The sequence below is a fragment of the Mizuhopecten yessoensis genome, unplaced genomic scaffold, assembly GCF_002113885.1.
Source record: "Mizuhopecten yessoensis strain PY_sf001 unplaced genomic scaffold, ASM211388v2 scaffold10655, whole genome shotgun sequence".
NCBI classification, from domain to species: Eukaryota; Metazoa; Mollusca; class Bivalvia; order Pectinida; family Pectinidae; genus Mizuhopecten; species Mizuhopecten yessoensis.
Window position 1 is genome coordinate 6,189 of NW_018408655.1, and position 5,886 is coordinate 12,074.

Sequence of the window (5,886 nt, forward strand, 5' to 3'; positions counted from 1 at the left end):
AATGTATCGATGTTATATCATGTATTTGTGTGTAAAAATTATGTATTACAACTAGCATTAATATTGCATCAATTATATTGTGTATGGCGGAATAGGACCCCCATCTAAGACTTTTTGGGTCTATTTATATGACAAAATGTGAACGTCATAACAACCGTCGTTTATTGTAATAAACGGCCATATTCAATTCAGATTTGGTGTCCTTGTTTTATTTAATTATTTGTCTTACCAGCTTGCCATGGTGGATGTCCTGTATAAATGTATATATATATAATGATTATATCACATAGTCCTCACTGACGACAAGGATTTGACATGTCTGTCTTTTGTCTCCTACAGAAAAAAACCCTTTTAACTGTGCTAGTTCGACCGATTCAGCTCAGATTTACGGAGATGTAGGAACTTAGGTTGACGTTGATAAAGCTTATACATAAACTATTGGATGTGTTGTTACCAATGTTCACTCTCTGGAGAACCAGTGTGTTACAGACAGACAGCAGCATGGGTTACGTCATCCTCAATACTCCAGGGGTTACCTTACTTACGCTCTCTACACCCCTGGAATATGTCATGGAAAAATTGAAGGCACGAAAATAGCTGTTTGATTGGTCTCGGGAACAAAATACTGACCAATTGCCAGGCTGATACCTGTCCTTTGAAGATTGCAAAGGAGAGACGCCCGACTTCAAAGCCTGTCATTTTTTACCGTTACATGACCGCGAGATTCTTTTGATGTACATCAAAGGATCGAACTAGTCTCCTAGTCTCATCAACAAGATGGAGCACACTGAGCCTTCAACTTTGCTATGACATATTACAGGGGTGTAGAGAGCGAAAGTGAGCGTAACCCCTGGGTATCGAGGATGTCTCCAGGGGTGCAGAGATCGAAAGTGAGCGTAACCCCTAGATATCGAGGATGGGGTTACGTATGAACGACGATAGACTAATGACAGATGTGTTGGACTTGTCCACCAACTAGACCAGTTCCCTATACGGTCTCCTACAATAGTTGTACATTTTATGATTGTGGATAGTTTATACATTCACAGTAAATTACCTGATTGAAGACGTGAAATAGAATGCAGACAGATGAACGTCTTTAATTAATCCAAGGTTTGCTCACTGTATCATGTAACAGTGTTAAATATCTAAAACTAAGTGGTTCAGAATATATGTATACATACCATAAAGTCGTTCAGATTATTTTTATGTGAAACAATGCAACCAACTATTAAAATGTTAAATACCTAGCATGAAGTTGTTCAGAGTATATTTATAAGATATATAAAATAAACGATGCAATTCCACCATTAGCATAACAGTCGTAAACAATAGTGGGTTTTGTTAATTTTCAAAACATAGAGAAAAATAGTCCTTGCGTCTTTTTGTAAATGGACGAAAACACTGGTTTATGAACAGACAGGTAGCTATATATCTGTTTATCAGTTGTAGTAAGTACTTGATCTGTGTGTAGTTAATCATCGATAAGAGGTCAGGCCAGGAATCCGGTCATATAGTTGTCCGTGTATAGCTGGCCATTGTGGCCACATATAGTTGTCCGTGTATAGCTGGCCATTGTGGCCCGTGTATAGCTGGCCACAAACAATTCTTTTTAACAAAAATATACAGTTTATCTTATTTATTTCAAGTACATTAAAAGTACGGGCAACGAGTTTTGATTTTTCCAGATTCGTGTAAGTGTCCCTTTAACTGTAACTTGTTCACAGTACGTAAATGTCCATATCGTTATGCTAGTGACATTTATATTTTTATGAACGTATGTAAATGTCCATATCGTTATGTATGCTAGTGACATTTATATTCTGATGAACGTATATACATGTCCTGACTAATAGTTTAGACATGTTAACAGCATATAACGACATGGCAATCAACTGGTTAACAAGCTGGTTAACACTGCCACAGACTGTAACTAGATATACATTGTCATTAAGGATCCCTGTACCACTGCCACAGACTATAACTATATATCAATTGTCATTAAGGTTCCCCGTGCCACTGTCACAGACTGTAACTATACATAAATTGTCAATAAGGTTACCTGTACGACTGTCACAGACTATAACTATATATAAATTGTCATTATAGTCCCCCGTGCCACTGCCACAGACTGTAAGTAGATATACATTGTCATTAAGGATCCCTGTACCACTGTCACAGACTGTAACTATATATAAATTGTCATTAAGGTTACCTGTACGACTGTCACAGACTATACCTTTCTATAAATTGTCATTATGGTCCCCCGTGCCACTGCCAAAGACTGTAACTATATATACATTGTCATTAAGGATCCTTGTAACGCTGCCACAGACTGTAACTATATATCAGTTGATATTAAGGATCCCTGTCCCACTGCCACAGACTGTAACTATATATCAATTGATATTAAGGATCCCTGTCCCACTGCCACAGACTGTAACTATATATATATTGTAATTAAGGTTACCTGTACCACTGCCACAGGCTGTAACTATATATACATTGTCATTTAGGATCCTTGTACCACTGCAACAGACTATAACTATATATCAATTGTCATTAAGGTTCCCCGTGCCACTGTCACAGACAAACTATACATAAATTGTCATTAAGGATCATTGTACCACTGCCACAGACTATAACGATATATAAATTGTCATTAAGGATTACCACTGCCACAGGCTGTACCTATATATACATTGTCATTTAGGATCCTTGTACCACTGTAACAGACTATAACTATATATAAATTGTCATTGAGGATCCATGTACCACTGCCACAGACTATAACGATATATAAATTGTCATTAAGGATCCATGTACCACTGCCACAGACTATAACGATATATAAATTGTCATTAAGGATCCCTGTACCACCGCCACAGACTGTTACTATATATAAATTGTCATTAAGGATCCCTGTACCACTGCCACAGACTATAACTATATATGAACTGTCAATAAGGATCCTTGTACCACCGCCAAAGACTAACTATATATAAATTGTCATTATGGTTCCCAGTGCCACTGTCACAGACTGTAGCTATATACAAATTGACATTAAGGATCCCTGTTCCACTGTCACAGACTATAACTATATATAAATTGTCATTAAGGTTCCCCGTGCCACTGTCACAGACTGTAGCTATATAAAAATTGTCATTAAGGATCCCTGTTCCACTGCCACAGACTAACTATATATAAATTGTCATTAAGGTTACCCGTACCACTGTCACAGACTGTAAATATATATACATTGTCATTAAGGATCCTTGTACCACCGCCACAGACTATAACTATATAAACATTGTCATTATGGTCCCCCGTGCCACTGTCACAGACTGTAACTATATATAAATTGTCATTAAGGATCCCTGTTCCACTGCCACAGACTAACTATATATAAATTGTCATTAAGGTTACCCGTACCACTGTCACAGACTGTAAATATATATACATTGTCATTAAGGATCCTTGTACCACCGCCACAGACTATAACTATATAAACATTGTCATTAAGGATCTTTGTACCACTGTCACAGACTGTAACTATATATAAATTGTCATGAAGGATCCCTGTTCCACTGTCAGCGACTGTAGCTATATAAAATTTGTCATGAAGGATCCCTGTTCAACTGCCACAGACTGTAACTGTATATGAATTGTCATTAAGGATCCTTGTACCACTTCCACAGACTATAACTATATAATCATTGTCAATAAGGATCCCTGTACCACTGCCACACACTGAAACTATATATAAATTGTCATTAAGGTTACCTGTACCCCTGTCACAGACTGTAACTATATATAGATTGTCATTAAGGTTCCCCGTACACCTGTCACAGGCTGTAGCTATATATAAATTGTCATTAAGGATCCCTGTTCCACTGCCACAGACTAACTATATATAAATTGTCATTAAGGATCCTTGTACCACTGTCACAGACTATAACTATATATAAATTATCATTAAGGATCTTTGTACCACCGCCACAGACTGTAACTATATATGAATTATCATTTAGGTTACCTGTACCCCTGTCACCGACTGTAACTATATATACATTGTCATTAAGGTTCTCTATTCCACTGCCAAAGACTGTAACTATATAAACACTGTCATTAAGGATCCTTGTACCACTTCCACAGACTATTACTATATATAAATTGTCATTAAGGATCCCTGTACCACCGCTACAGACTGTAACTATATATAGATTGACATTAAGGTTCCTTTTACCACTGCCACGGACTTAAACTATATAACAATTGTCATTAAGGATCCCTGGTACACTGCCACAGACAAACTATATATAAATTGTCATTAAGGTTACCTGTACCCTGTCACAGACTGTAACTATATATACATTGTCATTAAGGTTCCCTGTTCTACTGCCACAGACTGTAACTATATATAAATTGTCATTAAGGTTACCCGTACCACTGTCACAGACTGTAAATATATATACATTGTCATTAAGGATCCTTGTACCACCACGCCAGACTATAACTATATATACTACCACCGCCACAGACTGTAACTATATATAAATTGTCATTAAGGATCCCTGTACCCTATATATAAATTGTCATTAAGGATCCCTGTTCCACTGCCTCAGACTAACTATATATAAATTGTCATTAAGGTTACCTGTACCACCGCCACAGACTGTTACTATATATAAATTGTCATTAAGGATCCCTGTTCCACTGCCACAGATTAACTATATTTAAATTGTCATTAAGGATCCTTGTACCACTTCCACAGACAATTACTATATATAAATTGTCATTAAGGATCCCTGTACCCTATATATAAATTGTCATTAAGGATCCCTGTTCCACTGCCACAGACTAACTATATATAAATTGTCATTATGGATCCCTGTTCCACTGCCACAGACTAACTATATATAAATTGTCATTAAGGTTACCCGTACCACTGTCACAGACTGTAAATATATATACATTGTCATTAAGGATCCTTGTACCACTGTCACAGACTATAACTATATGTAAATTGTCATTAAGGATCCCTGTTCCACTGCCTCAGACTAACTATATATAAATTGTCATTAAGGATCCCTGTACCACCGCCACAGACTGTTACTATATATAAATTGTCATTAAGGATCCTTGTACCACTTCCACAGACTGTAACTGTATATAAATTGTCATTAAGGAGCCTTGTACCTCTGCCATAGACGATAACTATATAATATAAATTGTCATTAAGGATCCTTGTACCACTGTCACAGACTATAACTATATATAAATTGTCATTAAGGATCCCTGTACCCTATATATAAATTGTCATTAAGGATCCCTGTACCCTATATATAAATTGTCATTAAGGATCCCTGTACCCTATATATAAATTGTCATTAAGGATCCCTGTACCCTATATATAAATTGTCATTAAGGATCCCTGTTCCACTGCCACAGACTAACTATATTTAAATTGTCATTAAGGATCCTTGTACCACTGTCACAGACTATAACTATATATAAATTGTCATTAAGGATCTTTGTACCACCGCCACAGACTGTAACTATATATGAATTGTCATTTAGGTTACCTGTACCCCTGTCACCGACTGTAACTATATATACATTGTCATTAAGGTTCCCTATTCCACTGCCAAAGACTGTAACTATATAAACACTGTCATTAAGGATCCTTGAACCACTTCCACAGACTATTACTATATATAAATTGTCATTAAGGATCCTTGTACCACCGCTACAGACTGTCACTATATATAGATTGTCATAAAGGTTCCTTTTACCACTGCCACGGACTTTAACTATATAACAATTGTCATTAAGGATCCATGGTCCACTGCCACAGACAAACTATATATAAATTGTCATTAAGGT